The 21,562-nt window shown below is 35.7% G+C and overlaps 1 protein-coding gene across 2 annotated transcripts in view; it reads left to right on the top strand.

Annotated features, from left to right (window-relative positions):
* GPATCH2 (G-patch domain containing 2) overlaps window positions 1–21,562 on the top strand; it is a 123,559-nt gene that overhangs the window by 24,217 nt on the left and 77,780 nt on the right. The gene's annotated exons all lie outside the window — the stretch shown is intronic.

The raw sequence follows: 21,562 nt of genomic DNA, 5'->3' as shown, positions 1-21,562 counted from the left end.
TTCCTTTGAACTGAGTCTGTTCTAAGGCTGTGACTACAAATGAGAGATGTTTGGGGGGTTTTAGTGCCTTCAGCTCTAGGAGCAATGCTTATCAGTGAAGGAAAAAAATCCAACTGTCCTTGCATTTTTGTACAATCTAATTGCATTTTCCCATAGCTTTTTTTCCTAAAATAAGATTCTAATGAATTTTTAAGAATTTGTTCTTTGGAGGAGGGCATGAGAAGAGAGACTTGATGCTTTAAAATGTTAAGATGTATTGATTGTAGTGCATTCTATTCCTTTCCTATCAGAATAGTGTTCAGAAGAGGATAATGTGAGAGAATCATATCAGTGTATAATAAACATATTCCAGCATGATAAATACTACAACATTGATGTTCTTTATTGAGAACGTTAAATGTTTTCAAATTTTAATTTGCCTAAACAAAATAAGGTGCTTCTGAGAAACGCAAGAGCTATTATATGCGGAGAGAACAGAAAGGAACTGTTAGAAATTTAACTCATTTTGAAGAGGGAAGGTTTCTGTAATTGAAGTCCCTGTCCAATAATTGCCATTTGGAGCCGAATAAGATACTTTAAAACCTTGGCCTGTGATCTCTGCTGCTAGTGGTCGTGAATTAGATGAATGCTATCTAGTTCTTGGTTTCCTATCTACCTATTTTTATTTTTGGTTCAGTGCTTGCCTGAGCATATCTGGGATTTGTAGCCCATTTTCTAGGCTTATTGCAATTTCACTCTGGTATTTTATAGGAGCTATTATAACTGATAGGTTGGCTTCATGGTATTGATGATACATGGCTTAACTACCCTAAAAACTGCCTTTTCCTCTAAATTGTAAAAAGGTGATTAAATTTCAATTGATGAAGATATACTGTGAATGCGTGTATATAATAAAAAATCCTAATGTTTATTTTCTGCTACGCTTTCTGGATTGTCCTTAGGAGCCCATTTTGTCTTCCAGTCAGGATATCTCATATATAAAGATGGGATCATAGTTCCCTGTATAACAAAAATGCAAGGCAATCTACTAAAGGCTGATAATTCGGTTACCTGCAGTTATTAAATATATCATTTACATAGTGTTGTGAAACAGGGTTGACATGTGCATGTACCTTCTAAGCCACTGTGTTTAGGTGGGAGTGCAGATATAGAATGTGGATGTGTAGCTGGCTCTTCAGATGCAGTTTTCTGACCTTCTTAATGACTATTTATGTTTGTGGTCGCATCTGCTGCATCTGTCTTTGCAAATGTGGCTATATAAGCCAGAGCTCATGTGCTTCCTTTGTCAGTGATTGCTTCTTAAAGAAAATCTTTTTTAGATACTTCAATCCAATGAGCAAAAGAAAAAAGTCATTTAATACCTGTGACATCTGATAACACAGAACAAGAAGTAATTACTGCTATTAAATGGTAACAGTGAGGAAGAGCAAGAATGCTTTTAGAAAGATTAATATCCTGAGGAAAGAACACTGCAGACTCAACTCATTGAACAGAGTTGCGGTGTGACTTAATTCTTTTTTAATAGTGAGGAGTCTGTCTGTATCGCTGCTTTTACACAGGCTTTAAAGGGAGACAAATTAAAAAATGGAGTTGCCTACTGAGATAGACTACGTAAAAGGCATGCATTATATCCTGTGTTCAGTCTAAGGATGTGTCATCCTCTGTCAAAAAGTGTTTAATGCCCAACTATTTGGGTGTTTTCTTGTAAGAGAAACATCAGGCTAAGAATGTGCATATTACTTAATATATACCAAGGAAACTGCCAGCTTACGTCACTTTTATACCACGGTTTCTAGAAGCAGTGGTAGTTGAGAATTAGAGGAAAAAATGCTGTTCTTTGTGGACCAGTTAGTGAACTTTCATTTGAAGCAGCCACAGCTGGCACTTAGATTCTGTCCAGGTGTTTTTCCTGCATTTCAGTGATGAGTTGCTTAATTTGCACAAACTCATGAGTCTTTCTGTTATCAAGTATACTGCGTTTGAGTTAAAACACTTTTTTAATGATCATACAACACTGGACAAGCAAGAGAGAAGTAAAAACCTAGCATGCAAATACTGTGAAAATCCTTGCCTAATCCAATGTGCAGGTTGAATGAGTTTTCATACAGCAAATGACAACTGGAAAAGCTGACCAAGGAAATGAAAAAATATGTTCATCACAACTGGCCTATATACTTTGGATTGTCCAATTTACTTAAGATAGGCACATTTTTTATGGAATGCGTAATTAAATAGTTTGTCAATCATATGTTGGCGTACAATTATATTGCTGGTTTGTCATGTCTGCATTGCTTTGTTTTGTGGCAGCATCATTTGTAACAGAACTTTTATTTGAAAAGAAATAGGAAAAACATGTGGTTTTTCTAATGCACTATGTTTTTGGTCCTGCCTGTGTCAAGATGCTATTAGCAACTTTATAATTATAATCAGAAACATGATACATGTACTTTTATACCATACCAGTATTTAATGTACTCTTTTAATAAGGTATATTGCATGAAATCTTACTGCGCTTGGTTGAATTCTGCAGTTTTATATGACCTGATCAACTGTTCCCAACCCCTGCAGTCATTTATGTTAGGCAAAAGTTCTACAATTTAGTAGTAGTGTTCTGTGAATGAAATGCTGATTTCTTAGAAGGAATGCTTTTTTGTCCAGTCTTTTTTCTATATGTGTTTATAGACTTCCATGTCATTTGTATACTACTATATCTGTGTCCTTTCCAACAAGTTACATATGAAACTTTGGTATTTAGCAGAATAAAATCAGAAATCTAACATTTTAGATTCACTGGAAGTGTGAAGGTTCATTTCTATGATGTAGAATACTAGATAAACTCTTTACCTTCCATGATTAAGGCCACCATGCTTTTTTCACGTGAATTCCTGGGGAGATCACAAAAGCCCTAATTAAAAAAAAAAGTTAATTATAGTTAGTGAAAATAGAATGTGGCTGCTTTTTCATTTCTTTCAAGATGTTTTGCCAACTTAGTACTCAATGACTGAAAAATTTCACTTTTGTTTACGACTCCTCCATACAAATAAGCGAAGGTTTTAAAAATCAGTGCTGCTGTCTTAGCTGTTCCTTGTGTAGTTCTAGATACTGTTCCTTCTCTGAGACAGGGAGAGACATTGTAGAGTTTTGTCTGAGGACTCTTACGTGTCATCTCTTCCTGCCTGGATTCCTTGTCTGGGCTAGACACTGGGAAGTGATTTCACTGGACTTAAATGCAAAAAACATGACCAATAAAAAGAATGCTTTCTTTTGACTCTGCCAGTTTTTCCATCCATCACCTTTAGGTCATGGGTTTTGATTCGTGATGTTAAAGACAGCCTATTTTAAGTCTTGCACTCCTATGATGGATTTTTTCTTTTTGCAGAACTGTACTATTGAGCTTAACTCTACATAGTTGTAATTATTCAAAAAGTACGTAAAGAATGAAAGTGACATTTCCAAGACCTGTTATCTGAAGGTGTCTGGGTATCTCTGTCAAATCCTGTGACTCTCTTTCAAAAGTTGAAAGATAAGAGCTTTTCTCAAAAAAGTTGTTGTCAGATAACTGCTATTCTATTGATGTGAAGAGAAAAGATGTGTTGAGAACTCATGCTTTTTGTTAACTGCTTTCAAAATGTAAAATCAAATCAAACATTTCTGTTTAAGTTCTTTCTAACTGAAGAAACAGCCAGGTGTTTTAATGAATCTTTTTCTTATTGTCAAAATATTCTGGAAATTGAGTGAAATGGTATCAGATAAGAAACCTTGTTACAGGTCTAAGGAATGTATCCTTGAAGAGTAAGTTGGATGTTGTTTTTATAGTATTGGTCAGAAGCCTCTTTATGGATGCTCTGCAATTTTTGGAAAAACACTGCTTCTCACGTTAAAGTTGATTTGGTGTTGTGGAGAATTCTTTTACGCTGGATGTGTGGCCTACAGTCAGATGAAACAATTCTGTTTCAGCGAGGTGCATGAAATAACTTACTTGTGGGGTTGTAATTATTCAGTTAATGAGACTTGTTGTTTGGAGCAATGGTCTTTAGGTCAAACTCTGTGGAAATGTGAGTGGTATGAGATGATGTCTGATAACAAAACTAAACTCTTGTTGCATTCCAGACTTTCACTTGTTCAAGATCAGGAATATTAGGACTCTGTCTGAGGATGGCATTTTGAAACCTTACGCTGCTAAAGCTGTGAATTAATTTTCCTTTAAGTGGGTGGGAGGGTAGGGGCTTTGGGGTTTTTTGTAATGGGGGTTTTATGAAGATTTCCCATCATCAAAAATATTTTCAGCTATTTAAAGCATTTCTTGCTGTGCTTTTATATTTTAAAACTTTTCCTTGTTTGTAATTGTCTTAAATTTATATCTGCTTATGCAAAATGTAGTGAATAAGTCATGCTGTTTTAATCCTTGCTCAACTTAACTCAGTAACCTTAGTTTTACAATTTCCATGAGGAGTGGGTGGACTCCTGTACTGGTGTGCTTCCTGCAGGTATGTTTTTTTCAGACAGAAAAATGCAGGTTGTCAGCAGAGGAGCTGCTGCTGTGATGGCAGTTTAGGCTCCACCTTTGATTCTTCCAGTGTTCTGTCACTATTGGCAAAAATGCTACAATTTTCCCAAGCAATGAGTCAAATGACACTCTTCTAGACTTCAGAACTTAGTCATGTTGAAATAGCTTTATTTTATGAGAAAACAAAGGGGGGGGAAATGCCTCTGTCAGATTTCAAAACCCCATTATAAACAATGTAAGTTTCAAAAATGGGATGTAAATATTGGGGATGATGAGTTCTCCGTGATGTTCTTAACTCCATGTATCTAATCTTTTTTTGGGAACTGCTTACGGTTCTTACACCTGCTGTGTATTTTGCATAGTAAGAGGTTCTTTCTTCCACAAATTAATTTTCAAGTGCTTTTTTGCTGAAGCTTTCACTTACACTGATGCAAGCTTAATGTAAGTTGTTTTCCCCTGCCATGGTAAGCACCCGATGGAAGAGTGAAAGTTTCTTAGTGACTTTAGTAATAGCCTAGCATACTTACTCATCAAAAGAATCATAATTATAACTGTACCATGTTTCATAGTAGGTCAGTATTTCTCAAAGTGGTTCCCATCACTGGTGTCACCAATGGTGATACCTATATTAAGGCACAGTTAAATCTTGTGATCGTTCAAGGCAGAGCATTAGAATGAGTAGATCAGTTTTGTCAGTATAGTTGTCATTTTTCCAAAGTATTTTGAATTCTACTTATCATTTATGAGATCTGCATGGTTTAATAAAGTCTACCTTACTACCTGTGTTTTTTAACTGACAGTGATTTTTGTGTCACTTGTAATTATCTCATGAAAATCTGTGATCATCTTGGTGTCATCAAACCACTAAACAGGCACAAATAATACACAGCATTTTTGTCGCATTCAAAGCTGCAGTTTATTTGCCAGAATGGAGTTGCAGGTAACTCAAACATCAAGCGTTTAGATTTCAACAAATTTAAGGTTGTTCAGTTTTGTTGTTAGTTCTGTTACCTAAGTGTAAAATTCCTCTGTCATAATTAAAATAGCTAGAGAAATCCTCAGCTGGTTTGTAATAGTTGTAAAGGCACTAACTGGTGAAGGTGAGCATGTTTGTTTTATTCTTTTCTTCTATATCACTTATCTTGTAAATTAGAATGTATAGTCTTGAATTGTGGCCTAGTTTTGTTCTTATGAAATGTATGCCTGTCAAGAAAACAAAATAGTTTAAATACATCGAGCAATTAATAGCTTAGAGGTAACAATTGTACTTTATCAACAAAAGGAAGCTATCTTGTAGGTATGAATACCGAAACAGATACTCTGTGCGACAGAGCTGGCAATGGTTTTTCTTGGTACGTTTCACCTGCTGGGACAATCAAAGCATACCATTAAAATATCAAAGATTAACTTCTGTCTTCTAAAGTGAATGTGGGGACTTAGTTTCTTTTCTTGGAGTCTCATTTCAAGTATAGTGTCAAAAACAGCATTCCACTTCAGCAAAATAATTACCCTCCAGCATTAGTCTCAGAAATGCCAAATGTGCTGTTTGTTTTTTAAATGCCTCTTGTGGTTTATTCATGGTGACAAGTGCTGCGAACTGTTAGTTTTCAGCAGTATTCCTTGTAATTCACCTTAACCCAACTGCTCAAATGATAGTCATCTACAATTTCACTTAAGTTTACTTTTAAACCAGGGCAAATAGCATAATGATATCCCTTTTATTCTTCAGTTAGTGTCTGTCTTGAAAACAGATTTAATACAGTTTTACAGCACTCCTTACAGATAATAATGATTTTAAAAATGTCTGACTCCAAATTAGGAGGCAGCATAATTATTCCTCTTTTTTTCTGCTGCTTCTCACAAAGAAATCCCCCTTTCTGGTGTCTGGCTGCAAGAAATGTTTCGTCTGGAGACATTTGGAATTTACTTGCTTTGACTTCCTAAGTCCATATTGGTTCTTTGATATTTTATGTTTTAGTGCAATTCTAATGGAAAGAATTTGTCTTTAAATATGGTTTGGTTTAGCATCTTTTCCTGCAAAAATTTCACTCAGTTATGTCTCTTCCAGAAACTTCTTAATGCCTCAATAGCAGTGTTTTAAAGCATTAATGGTAAAACAGCATCTTGTATCCAGAGTCAACTTAGGAGTTGTGTTTCCTTGTATTGTGTTTTACTGGGGAGTTGATCATTTAATGCCGAGAATAGACAAAACGGTATATGTGTAGTAGGCAAGGAACACATGCACAGATACCGTGGCTTAGCTGATGAGCAACATCTCATTTATGCTGTAGTAAGATCATAAATGTCAAGTAAATCATGACAGTGATTTCAGTTAACACATTGTTTAGCATTTTTTAACTGAAAGCAAGTACAAGATGAGGTACAACTCCTAAACTGGTCAAATTTTCTTCCTAATTCAAACTATAGTAACTCATTCACATAGGTAGGTTTTCCACTCCATAGGAAACTTTGTCTTTTTGCCTACAATAGGTGGTGTGGGAGAATGAGGGCTACTGATAGAACACCTTGAAAACAGTCCATATGTTTTTTCAGTTGCATTTCATACAGTGGACATCTATAGGGAAAACAATGGCACTTTAGATATCTAGTAGAAGTACTCTGCCTCTCTCTAGACACCTAGATTAAGCCTATTGATAGTAACCTTCCAGACTTGTTCTGAGATACACAATTTATGCTCAGATGCACTCATTTATTCACTAGCTCTGTTCTAGCTTTATGTAATACATACTAAAAAAACCTCGTCTGAAAAGTGATCAATATCATTTAGCAGCTTATCATTCAAATATTTTCTATAAGGCAAAGATGCGGAATTAAAATGTTTTAGTCTTGTTTGATTTATAACAAAAGCAAAAATACAAACTGCAACTTAAAATGTTGGGTGTTTTTTTGCCATATACAGTCTGAGTTATATGGCTGGTACACAGAGTAAGAGGCAGCTGTAAAAATAGTGAATTAAAGTGGATGTTTAGTGTCCTCTCCAGCAATTTGTCATGGAGATGCATGTATCAAATAACTTCCAAATACAGCACAGAAAATAAAGTAGCAAACACACATGATCCATTGTATGGAAATTGAATCGCCCAAGAAAATTACTCTGCTGCTTTTGTAATGTGAGATATGATACAGGAATGAAGAGGTACTTCCCTGCCATTCTGTTTGATTGCTGTGACTTTAGTTAGATGTAAAGACGATGTTCTATATCCTGTTAAAAATAACCTTAAAGAAGTAGAGTGAACCACAGTGGTTGTAGCTGAATTTACCTGTGACTTAGCTGGAAAATGACATGTTCGCTACCATTTTGTTTCTTGAAATAAGAAAATCAAATGTGCATATTGAGAATGTAGTTTTGAGGAGTGAAGAAAGTACTCAAAACTTCTCAGGGACTGTCCCTTCTGGTAGTTGTCACCTGGTATTTACAGCGAATAAACATGTAACTGAATGCAGAAGAGACCCTTTTCTTTACAGATCTGTAGACTTTAGTGTGTTTCTGAGGGATCTTGAATGAGTTGCAGGAGTGAATACCTTCTTAAACATATTTATCCAATATCAGAGACTCTAATGCTAACTTTAAGTGGTAATAAGCAATCCTAGATTGGAAAGGTCATTTCCTGAAGGTAATCAGTAAATTAATACCACTGAGTTGCAAGGTGAGGCGCAGGAAAATTCAGAGCTCCTCTGTTTAGTGATCTCTTGATGTTGTGGAAAACCCTACATGTAATGTTGGTCTGATCTTTTAAAAAGCGTAGTAATCTTTGTTTTGTGTATACTTAAACCATTTGTCCAATAAAGAGGACAACAAGAAAAGGTTTGTTAACATCAGCACTTCCAGCTGGAGTGGTTCAGGATAGTGTTGGTCCTTGCTTTTTAATTACTGTCCCTTCAGTTAGGACACAGCAGCTGTTTTTTTAGTTTCTTTTCCAAGTGAAGCGTAACCTATTATAATTGATCAAGTGAACCCTTTCAGTCCAACAGTTTTGATAACTGTTCAAAAACTCAGCCGCTTGCAATTTGATTTCGCAAACTCTTACTTGCTTCTGATGATCTGATTTTTGTTGTGATTTGTTTTTTCTTTTCTCACTATTAACTTCAGGTAGTTCCTCATTTGACAGGTGATTTTAAAACCTGCATTCACAAGTATGAGTAACTTATTCTGTTGTTTCTCAGCCTTGACTTAGCACTCCTGCAGATTATGGTTTTAAAGGTCAAGCAATAAACTTATCCTCAGTTCAGAGGATAAATTGTTTATTTAGGCAGTCATTTCTTATTGCTAGCTGATGGGCAAACTCTGTTGGAACTGTCCTGCTATAGATGTATATTTTTTTAAACACTTGTGAAATTCACTGTAAAGAGCATTAGGTAAAATGTGTCCCGTTTTCCCTTCTCCCTGACCCCTTCCTGTTTGATTTCTTAGTTCTAAAAGACTTATTTTACAAAGACATAAACAGGTAGATACAGTAGGCCTACCGTAGATTGCATTTTTATTCTCTATACAATAGAGTCAAACTGGAGAAAAAGAAACCTTTTTCCTGTTTTATGTCATGCTGTTATGCTTTGAAAAAGAAAGCATGCATATGGTGATTGAGATTTTGTTGCCATACTACTTTCTCTTTTGTTTGTTTTTTTTTTAAACTCTGGAATCTAATCATTGGTGTAGGTCTAAGGTAAATTAAGACAAGTTGCAGTACGTAGAATAACTTTGCCTGTTAGAAGTTACCATAAGGCAGCTTTCCCATGCAGTAAAATGTAGCATTTAACCAAAAGATGGGAAATGACTGCATAAAAATGAGGCGTGATTTGCATAAATAAAAGCTAGCATTTCAATGTTAAGTTGGGCAGAAATATTTCAAAATATATTGTTATCCTTTGTTCAGGAGAATGGAACACTTAACTATATTTTGTCATTGTTGAGAAGAAACTATGTAATAGTCGCATTGTATATAATATTTTAAAACTTTGAAAGATTTATTAAAGTTTTCTTTGTACACAAACTGATATCTTTATAAAATGAATTCCCCTGTATCAGTGATGTATATGTATATTTTCTTTAGGGTTTGATGTGATTTTTCTTATTTCAGGAAAACAACTTCATTTACATAGGATGTTTTACTGCATCTTACATTAAATATTACTAGAATGTGGAAAATGTTTTAAAAATATTTGGGGGTTGATGGATTAGTACTCTTCAAAGGGAAACAAAACACTAAATATTTCTAATCCTGCATTATTTACCGCATGGGTGGTTAAATGCTACTTTAAGCCCCATAAAATTAAAAGGGAGAAATCTGCCAACTGTAGCAGGAATTGGATTTAGGAAGAGTGGTACAGAGCCAAAATATTGCTACAGAATTAAATGTCAAAAATCTTCTTTAATAGTAGATATATAGTTCACAGTGCCTGGTTATGATTAATACATTTAATCTAAATCACTGAAAGTTGCTCTCTCCTTTTCCATAAAATACAATAGGACACAAATCAGTTTTACTGTAGGTGGATAACAATTGGAAAATAATACATCTTCCCGCCCAATAAATTGTCAGTTATACCTTTTAACTAAAATCGATTCATCTTTCCAAAATTTATTACAATTTCTAATAATAAATCTCTTCAAATGTTTATTCATTTGCTTTTTGATACATTTGTGCCACTTTTGCTATGGTCTAATGTTTTTTCTTTTGATTCATTGTAAATTAGAAAATCTATATTGAGTCAATTTTCTAGTTAAGAAGTTAAAATCTATAACCTAGCCATTTTTTCATAGTCTCCTTTGCACATTTTAATACCCTTGAACTTAGATACAATCCAGTAAATTCTGATCAGAAGGTGATTAAAAGACTTTTCACTGCAACTTCTTGACTGAGGGCCAGATTCATAAAACAAGTACTTACGAGATTGTTAGTTGGTTTTCTCCTGCACATCTCCCTGATGCAAAGAGGAAGATTGAAGAGGCTATCGCAAATGAACGGATACATAGGTTTTGGCCAAAGGTTTGTAGTATGGACAATCAGAATTGCCCTTTTGAGTTAGAATCCAGCTGTGACCATACCGTGTATGACAGAAGCCTCCTTTTGTTGTCCCTTTATAGCAGCAGGACAATGATAGTACTGGAGATCACTAAAGCATACTGTATGTTTCCCATTATTTGTTGTGTCTGCAGTTATCCAAGGCTGACCTCTTCAAGTGTGGTCATCTGCTACTTCATGTTCCTAAAAGTAACACCTTTGTTAAGAAGAAAATATTTTAAAAGAAATTTTTCATCGCTTTCTCTAATGATTGATCTGCTAATCTGTGTTGTGAAATTGCGTTCACTGTTCAGCAATTCCCTGCTCTGTATATAATAAAATGTGTCAGAGAAGGATAGTCTTAATTTTTTAAAAATCTACCAATAAACATATTTCCTGTCCTGATCCAGGTAAACAATGTGATCTTTTAGTCACTTTTCTGGCAAGAATTATGTATGAGAAGCTTAATCTAGTATGTAGCCATATCAAATTTCTTAATGCACAAACCTGTTTTGTTTATATTATCAATGTTGACTTTGGCAGAATAGAGGGAGAGGGTTAGCAAATGTTCCAAACATAGCTATGAAGAAAATTACATTCATAATTTGAACCTGATCTACAGTATCACTTATTGGTAAATTTGTGTAGATGGAAAGCATCTTGGGTTTTAGAGTGATTGATTTCAGAGTTAAAAAAATCATTTGTGTGGATGGATTGGAATTCATTAATTTTACTAATTACACAGTGAAGAAAACAGATGTTTTCTTAGGCAAAGATCAAGCTTTAATTACAGGTCTTACCTGCTCATCTAAAAATAGTGTCAATATGTTCATGTCCCTCTCAAAGTTAATTTCTTATTTTTATGTGGAAGTACGATTCGGTTACACATTTGTTAAGCCTTACTCTAATTACATACAAATACAGATCTAATACTCAGAGTACTTACTAAGGGGTACATGTGTCATAAGGCATGTATTTTGGTAAATTCTTCAAGAGTAAGTTGAGCAAAGATTGCCTCTTTAAAATGTCAAAATCAGTGCTACCCAGTACCACTCTATTTCCAATTATAATAGTATGTGTTACAAAAAATAATCAAACCCACTTGTAACAAAGCTGAGTTTCCAGCAGTTATATAAATCTGTCTGGAGTCCCCTTAGGACTCTTATTCTGAGGTAGGTACTCTGTAGAACTACAGCCTACATATGAGAAAGGCAGAGTAAGCTACCATAGAATCAGAGGAAGAACCTAACAGAGGTATAATGTATGTTCATTTTGTCCTTTACCAGATTGTTATAAATGTTATCTGTTTTAATTGCTTTAAATATGTATTTGTCACTGCCATGGCACAGTGGAGATCACCTAACTGCTACTAATAATTGGCAAGGTCCAGAAAGAAGTTCCCAACAGCCTGAGGATGCATGATCCATAAAAGGGTAACTCTATTTTTGCCACATTCTTCTGTGCTTGGAAGAAGTGCATGAGAGGAAAGAAGCCAGCAAAGCATCAGTAAGCATAGCTGATAAATGAATATTTAATGGAGTAAACTGATGCAAGACTGTAAATGAACTCAGAGAAATAATAATTGTCATATCAGAAACTTGATTATTTTAACCTTGTGTAAAATCTTTCTAACTTAAAAACATAATTTTCTTAGTACTTCATTATACCCTCTTTGCTCAGACTTTACTGTTTGCCGGGATTCTTTATTTCAGAAAGTGTGTATGTTGCATGGAAGAGAATTCTTGTATCTTTTCAGTGCAAATGTGTTTTCTTCAAAATCAGAAGACTGTCCTATAGTGAGCACAACTTCTGCAAAAAAAAAAAAAGTTGAGGTGTGTGTACAGTAAAGCAACACAAAATGTCAAAACATAAGCAGAGTTTGCTACTAATGGAGCAAAGTGGTCGTCCAGATGTTCTGTTATAGTCTTCTCTTTCTTAGATGTTTTGGGGTAGGGAAAGGTGCTTTCATAAAAAGCAACCTGCTTGGGTGTTTTTTCAAAGTTTTGGTCAGGGGGATTATTTAGCTTTTTTTTCTGCAGAGGGATATTTGTACATGCTTTGCTTGTTTCAGGGGAGTTGTTACTGCGGGTGGTATGGTCAGAGCTGTTGAGCAGTCTTAGAGTGCAGCAGACCTGAAATCCTTGATGAACACGGAAAGCTTCAATATGACTACCTGCTTTTAGTTGTAGTCATGTATCGAGAGGCTGTGGGACCTTGGAGAAGTCGGTCTGTAATCAGTGGTGGGGTTTTTTTAATGCTAGGTTAATAAATACAAAACTACTATATTTTATTAGATTGCATTGATTATATCTGTAGTCTGCCAGTTTACCACGTAGTGATGATGAGAGTAGAAAATACTTAAATTTCAAAGAGAGCTTTCACTAAAATGTTAGCAAAATTATCCAAGATTATTGCAGACTATTGATGTACTGTTTGTTACTGGTTCTTTGAGAGAAACTGGTGACCCTTCTGTTAACGTTGTGGGGTTTTACGTTCAGAAGTTCTGGATTTCTTTTGAATGTGTTTCTTCTACAGTCCTTCCATTAAATTAGTAAGGCAAAGCAACTTAATCTCAAAATGGGAATATTGCACTGTGGAGAAAGTGTTTGAATCAATGGCTTTCAGTACTCATTGTAGCTAACTATTTTGATAGGATACTCAATGTTATAACTGAAAATTAAATCGAATCATTATGACTGCTGGCATAAAGATCAACTGTAGAACTATTATTCTTGAAAGATGACTAATTCTTGCTTCCTGCCTGTAGAAAAGTTTAGGTAACAGGTGAATGTTTGACACTTTGCTTTGGAAGGTAAATAATATCCTTGAGGTATTGTCCACGCTGCTGTCTGTGGCTTTCAAAGTGTGTTACCAAGCGCAACTATTTCTTACACCTTCTGAAGAAAATAAACAGGCTCTCTTGTCTACCTTAACCTAAAGGGATACAGAAAACTGCCTGGAGATTCAGGTACATCTGGTGTCCCCTTTATTTTACTGTCTTGCTGGAGGAGCTGAAAGTGGCCAGCCGTGCTGTCAGTGTACACATAGCCCAGAGGTCTCAAACAGCCTTGACTTGCGCAAAATAGATTATTCCACTAGGGTGACAGAGCTGGTCGGCTGTTAAGAGAGCTAATAAAAGCAGACACAAACCTAAGTATAATACTGGTTATTAGAAACTCTGCTGGCATCAGACTAATTAAATGTAAACACCTAAAGCATTTGTTTATTTCTTTATCAAAATTATCAAACTGGTGAAGTGCCTGCAGCTGGGGAGAGGTGGGACTTTGACCTCACTTAACCTTTCTAGTATAACTAAGAGGATTTGTCTTGGCAGCCCCCTCTCCAAAGGGAGATCATTGAAACCATTAATGATCTATCCTTTGGCAAAATGCCTGGCACAAATTCTCTCAGAACAGACTTTTTAAAGCTTTGTGTGCTTTCCTTAATGCACGTCGTCTGAGCGTTCTGAGGAAGCTGGTGGTTCTTGTTTAGGTTTGTACATCATTCTTCTTAAAGTTTATGAGGCGATCTGCTTTGTGTATATCAGTCTTTTTGATCTGCATGTCCAGTGTTGTTTAGTATCATCCAGATGTTCTGTGGCTTGACAAAAAAGTATTGCTTATTGTTGTTTGAGCAGCAGCAGCATCTATATTCTTCAGAACTTGTCTCTGAAGAACAATTTGGGGAAGGCTGGCAAATCCCAGGCACTTTAAGCCTTCTCTCACAAAAGTGATAATCCCGAACTGGAATCCTCATTAATTCTCTCAGTACCAATTACAAGTGGTCAAGGATCTCCTCAGAGTTTGGCAGTGTCTCACATACTGTGCAGGAATGGCTGATTTGAAAGCTGTCAAACGAATGAGGTTAGATAGGCAGTTTTCTTTTGGCAGACGTTACTGTGAGATTGTGTCATATGCAGCAGGAAGGTAGGTTGTGGAAGGTTGAGGTTATGGAGAACCCTATTGAAGTTGTCCCAGTGTTTTGCCGTGTGCTTTGTTATAATTTGTTTAAGCTCTTCCACGTGAAGCAGGTTGACCTTAGAACTATGAATTATACCTGTCCTTTACTTATGATCCTTGTGTGTCTTTCTCTTGCCAAGTGATGTTGTGGCCAAATATTAATCAATTGGTGTGCTCTTTTGACTGTGGATGTCTCTGAATTCCATATGTATTTTTGTTTATATTGGGAAGCACTGACTTGGTTTTGTGGGCTGGAAAAACGGGTGATGCTTCTAGGACTTTCAAAAACTGAAGTGTATATGTTTACTGTGTTAAATTTCACATAGCAGACTCTGAACAGCCATTTTCAAGAGGTTGAAGGTTTAACAAAATGCCTGTTTGCATGTTGACAGTATATAAAATGCAGTTAGCAAATAAAATTCTTCTTGACCATCACAAAGAATTCTAGTTTAAGGACTTATTTCTACTGCCACTTTACAAAAATCCTTTAGCTGCAGTAACCTTAGCTCTCCTTCCCTTTTTTTTGACTTCAGTCTTTTCTCAACGATACCCACAGTTCCCCCTTCATATCTCTTTACACCTGCATACGTGCATACAATCCTCATAACTCCTAACTGCCAATTTGAAAAGAGGCAATGTGTGATGTGAATTGTTCCAGGCTTCCCGTGTGAGCTGAGTTCGTGCTGATTTCTCCCTGGCGTGAGGGCACTGATTTGGGGGTGTCTGCCCATTCAGTGTCACAAATGCAAACTTATTTTTAAGACATCTCTCCTTTTAGAGCCAGCTGAAATTTGCTAATGGGTTTAAAAGCTGCTGAGGGAGTGCTAGGAGGTCAAAAGTTGCAGATAATTATGCAGGTCTCCTTTTTCTCAGAAAACCAAGCTAAAACATTGTTGTGAAAGCACAAGCAGACCAATGACTTTTATGGAACAAACAATATAATAGTAAACTGTCTTCACAGGAATAAGGCTCCGGGTTAGCATACAGAGAATAGTATTAAGTATACGTGTATATCTACTAAGTACTACAGTCCCAGGATAAACATACCTGTCTGTTTCCGTTTGATGGGAATGCAAGAAGAAATTGCATAGCAAGTTGTAAAGAATGTGTGTAGGGTATGGATTATGAACATGGAATCATATAATTTTTTTATTAATTTTAATCATTTTTGTTAATTTCTATTATAGTATAGAACCAACTTCTCAGTACTGTGTGAATGGACAGCAATAAGCTCTAGGGAAGTTCTTGATGTGATATATCTGGTTTTAAGCTGTTGATTTGTGGTAGTTTGTGAATTTACTGAAAAGGATTCAAGTAGCATCTTGAAAAAAAGAATGATACTGGAATACTGTCAGAAGAACCTTGAAATTGAATTACAGCTTTAATATTCAAACTGGGGCATGTATTGTTATTTGTAGTATATGTAAAATGACTTTTATAGATGAAATTTAAAATCGGTGACGCAGAATAGGGTTTATAGTGCATGGGCTTTAAGTAGAGCAAGAGAAGATCTTTGATGTAGAGCATGTAGCAGAAAGATGCATATTTATTAAATAAAGGAATTTTAAAATGGGGGTATGGTGAAAGAAAAGGTTGTTCTTGCTGATGTGTTATTCAGATGATAGTCTATGTTGCCAGAAGCAAATGCAGAATGTTTCTCTGTGCTTAAGTATTTTATTTAATAAGTATTATTTATATTTACTAAAAACAATTAAAATACTAAAATGTTGATCTTGTAAAGCAAGCCTTGTCAAATCTTAGTCCTTGAGGCTTTCATTTCTAGGAATCTGATTCTTGGTGCTGTGGTGTCGGTATCACCTGTGTTTCTAGCAAGGAGCTGTGCTTTCTTCCCATCCCTGGCATTCTGTCTGAATTGTCAAACTTGACCAGTTAGGCGTCTTCCTGCCTGGTTTAGATGTACGAATTCCAGAAACAACAGAAAATCTGTGTATTGTTCCTTAGGACTCAATGGACTTACGCGTGTTAGGAGAAGCACCCCATAAAGTGCCAGCTCACTGGCAGCAGCCTCCATCGTGCTCCATTTCCTATCACGTAACCCATTGCATGACAGCACACGTTACGTGACCCCAGACTATTAAGCTTCGTATCTTTAGTATGAATGTTAAGAGTTCTGTATTGCCTAAAAATGAGCTAAAAATGTCTGTCTTAATTGTTTTAAGACAAAAAATAAGCCAGAAACCCCGCCTTCTCTCTTGCATCAGTCCTGCATTGGACTACCACTTAGTATCGCTGCAGAGGCGGCTCTGGAGGAGGAAACAGAGGGCAGGCCACCTGCTGTATTGTCATATATATTGTTTCCTGGACTCTCATTTCCCACAAACATTTCGTGGCATTTTCTCTTCATGTCTTTTCTTCAGCATTTTCATGACATTTTGGTTTGGGGTCTTTCTGTCAGTATTCTTTACAATCATTATTTCCTTCCTTACTGGCATTGTTTGTACTGGTTTTGGTGGCAATTTCAATAAATCTATTTATCACAGTAATCCTAACGCTTACTTACACATTGCCATTAGAGAGCGGTAACAGCAGAGACTGAAAAGCAACAACAGCCCTTGCTTGACAATGCATCAGTCTGCACCCACCGAACACAATGCTGTAGCTGCGTAGGAGCCTTATGAGCTCTGGGCTTCCAGAGACCGATTCAAAACAGTCATCCCAGCAGAGCGAATTTACACGGATTGCAAGGGATGGAGTGTCGTAACCAGCAACCCTCTTTCATTCGAAGTGGAAAATTCTTAAGCCTTTGATAAAAATCCTTGGCAGCTTACCAGGAAAGGTCAGATTTATTTTTTTTCCACTACACAAGGTACAGCAAAAACTTTCTTACAGGATGGGTGTGTAGGCTGAGAAAGCAAGCTGGTTTTGAAGATAGAACCCAAATAATGAGGAAGACAGTGCAGTTGCTTTCAATGTACTTACGATATTTTGCATTTTTCCCTTTTAGTGGCAAGAATATGAATAATGTTCTTATTTAATCTGCTATTCAACTTAAAATGTCACATAAGAAACCTTTTTAAAAGAACAGTAGTGTTATATTAAGTACACTTCTCACTGTCATGTTAAAGGATACCAGGCCAGCTTCCTGGGCGGTTACAGCAATCTGAGATGCTATGACTTGGTAACTATAATAGTATATTTTTGGGTTTGTGCATTCCAGTGGAGTTTAGCGGCAATTCTTAAAACACCTTTGTATTTTGATATCCACAGCCATATCCCAGGAGCTGTTTATGAGTTTATAGATTTTTAGCTTCAGATAGGGGTTAGCTATTAGGAATGAACATGTTACTGGCCAGTGTTTACAGGAAATGGAGAGGAAAGGAAGAGGAATGTTTTCTCATTCTTTATAAGATAGCAATTGCTGAAATCCAGTTTGAATGATTTAATACTGGCTCTTGGTCCTAATGTTCTCTTACTGTACTTAAAAGTAAAATAATACTCAGTCTTTTACCCTTCATCACAAATTTAGCATGGCATCGTGGTGAACGAACACTTGGCCTTATTAGCACTAATTTGTTATGATCAAAGTTGTAGTCCAATTTCAAATTACTACAAATTTGAATTCATTTGCAGAAACAGCAGAAACTTTGATTATATGCTAGGCTATAGCAAATAGGGCAAACACAAAGAAGAGCAGTAGCGCTGCCAAGAAAAATTTTAGTCTCTACAAGTGGTATGTAATGAAGGTGACATCATTGTTTCTAAAATAAGAATTTATAAATTGAAGACTAATAATTTCATTGCTGAAATACTTTCTACGGTTTTTTTTCTTTTTTAAGAATGGGCTTATCTCCCTTTATCACAATTACCCTTCAGTGATAAAGAACACACAATGAGAAGAATCACAAATAACTATTATGGAATATATTAATTAACACTTATTTAACTTAAGATCCTTTTATGACTGTTCCAGCTTGCCTGCTCCTTCTGCTCAAATAATTACTCTTTCAATACATAGTTAATAGATTCCTCCCTCATCCCCTTTTATTAATGATTTCCTACCAAGCTTTTATTTTCAAATTTGTAAGAATATATTCCACTGACTTAAGACACTCTAATTTTACCATAGTATTTTTTAAATTAAAAAAATAGCTGTTGGGTTTTTTTTCTGTAAGGCATACTTTAGTTCATGTTAAAATGTGAAATTGAGATAATGGATTTTAGATTTGTATATTTTTACTGGAAGTTTATTAAACTTAGTATGTCTAAGAGACTATGAAATTAGGAAAGGTAGCAAGGTAGTTTTTAAGTAGCATGGGGAGAATGTGTGGGGGCAGTATTATACCATCAGAAGGAAATGAGGAGTCTTTTCTTACGCTGGAGACTCAGAGAGCTGCTTTTTTCCATCTTTCTTTTTGCCTTCTGACATTCATTTTGCTGAAAACTGCCCGGGTCTGAACTTTATGACAGTAGCAAGTAGGTGGAGCAGATTGCAAAGCAGACGAACTCTGAGAGTTTTGATAGTTTTCCCATACTGTCCTTTCCTTGACTTCATTAGGTAAATTCAAGCTAATGGCAATAGAGTTCATTTCAACATGTTCCTATTTTTAGCTAGTATATTTTTCCAAAAGTTTATTTTTTATGTTACTTGCATCTGAGCTTTACATGCCATCTTGTCTTATCTTGTCAAAAGTACCCAACAAGCAAACCCCTCTGATTTGTATGTGCTAAGTGCATAGATTTACTGCTGGAGTTTGAACATTTTTAAATTAAAATATATCGCTTGTTCCAAATGTATTGATTTACACATCTCTTTGTCAATATTAAGTAGAGCAACTTTTCCAATAAGTTAAAAAAGATCTGGCAAGGCAGGTTACATTTAGTGGATTGGTTTAGGTTTAGATTTCTGCATGTTATTTGTTTGTGTGTTCTTGCTCTTTTGCCCTTTATTCTCGATCACTGTTACAGGTATTTGTAACGGCCCCTAACTGAGAAAAGAGTTGGCCAGTTGCACTGTGAATTCATACAAAGTCGCAGCCATTCAAATGTGACCCTCCTTAAGTTTTCTGAGTTTTCAACTCCTAACAAGTGCTTAAATATGAAAATTCTGCCTAAGGTTAGGGGGTTTTTTAATACCTTAAATCTTAAAATAAGCTTCAGAGCTCTTCAGCTTAATGGTAGTGTAATAGTAATGAATTCTTAAAATGACTGCTTTTACTGTAAGTGGTCTTGAGTAAAATGTTACAGTTTATCCCTTTTTTTTAGATAGCAATATAATTGTTCCTTTTGTCTACTTCTTGCCACCAGCCAGCTGCTTGTGCAATAGTTGTTTGTTTTTAGAATATGTGTACAAGAGTTACCAATGCAAATAATCTTGCTGCTTCTCTCTCTTTTATGTTCTCTTGCACCTGAATGTTAAAATACTTCATTTGTCCTAAGTAAGCAAATGAACAAGTGTGTAGTAGTTGGTGGACTACAGGGGCATCCTCTACTTTGCTGCTCTGAAGAGCAATGAAATGAAAAGCCGGGCATAACATGTTTTCCTGCTGAAAAAGAAACTGGCAGTGATTTTCTTTTCACTTTTAAAACGTAAAAATTCTCTCTTAATGTGGTCTGACTAGTGTGTATCTAATTGGTATTAAGCATGCATGTTACTTAAGTTTTAAAAGCAAATATCTATTTTCATACTGTACTAATTTATAATCTGAATACTTGCAGCAAGCTCAAAGAACAGATTATGATAGCAGCTACTTTGTTTTAATGGAAATAGTGTATTAAAGAAAGAAGAAAAGAAAAAATGTAGATTTTCAATGGCCTATGAAAATGATTCTTCATTTGAGTGATGCTTGTCAGCAGAGTTATAGAGAAACTTCTGGAAATTGGGTATGTAGTTACTGTGTTCAGGGGTAAGTTGTTAGTGATTGCCAGAGCCTGGTAGCAGTGGAACATCTAAGCATGCTGGAGGTCTGGTATTTGCTCTGTACGGAGGCAAGAAAAATTATTTATACCGGAGCTGCTTCATATCTGTAGAGACAATATAACTTCGGAAAAAAAATTCAACAGCTTTGTCTCAAATCACATTGATTTGAGCTTCTAGTTATCTTAGACTTTTTTATGATAATGAATTGAAACGCATAACTAGAATTCTATAACCTCTTTTGTGAAGGTATATTTTGTGGTGTTGGTACCTCTTATTTTTTCCAGTATAATAAATCTGTTTTGTCAGGCGGAGGGAGAGGGGTGTGTTAGCCATTGTCATTCTCTAGTGGAAAGTCAGGGTTTTTCTTGCCTTTTTTAACTGGGTTTTCTGTGGAAGTGAGGTGAGCTATCATCAGTTTTCTTTCTTTCTTCCTTCCTGCCTCATTCCAATATCTTCAGAAATTCCTAGTTAATTTGACAATCCACTTAAATTTGACAGTTGTTCAGATGTAAATGATTATTAAATACCTTAAGTTTCTTGAAAAGAAGTAGCCAGGCTGAGGTGACAAACCTAAATTTATTGACTCCCTTGAGGAAAGGCTTGCAGCGTAAGCTCAGTTATTAGCATGAGAGAAACCCATGTGGGAGTAACCTTATAAATGCTTCAACATTTGATCAGTGTTTGTGCCTTTGTTAGACCTCAAAGTCAGTTAAATGTCAGGTGTAAAGCCATAAGAAGCCAGGTGGAGTTGCTTGGTTTGTTTCCAGTTTCCTTTATCCAGAATGCATGATGAACAGGTAGAGATAGTTTGAATAGAAACTTCAGAAGCACTGATTTTATTGATTTACTGGCCAGTTATGTTTAGTAATTACTATCCTCTGTTAACCTTAATTATTTTAGACAATATTATTTATATTTCATTTCATTACACTTGAAGCTTTTTTACCAATAGAAGCCATACGGATTTTTTTTATGTGGCTAGATCTATGGCTGTAGTGACCTCCAAGACTAACTTTTGTCTGAATATTCTGAAAATGTTGTGTTTTCCTGTTTTAGTAGTGTTAAAGTTAAATTTCCCTAAAGTACTGATAAAAGATAATGCCAAGAAAATTCTTGGCAAATTTTCAAGAAGGGCAAGTCCCTTGAGTTCTGAGAATGATGGGTCAAGGAGGAAGCAGACATGTGTGTTCTGGTAGCC

The sequence above is a fragment of the Grus americana genome, chromosome 3, assembly GCF_028858705.1.
Source record: "Grus americana isolate bGruAme1 chromosome 3, bGruAme1.mat, whole genome shotgun sequence".
NCBI classification, from domain to species: Eukaryota; Metazoa; Chordata; class Aves; order Gruiformes; family Gruidae; genus Grus; species Grus americana.
This window is presented reverse-complemented; position numbering and strand designations above follow the sequence as displayed.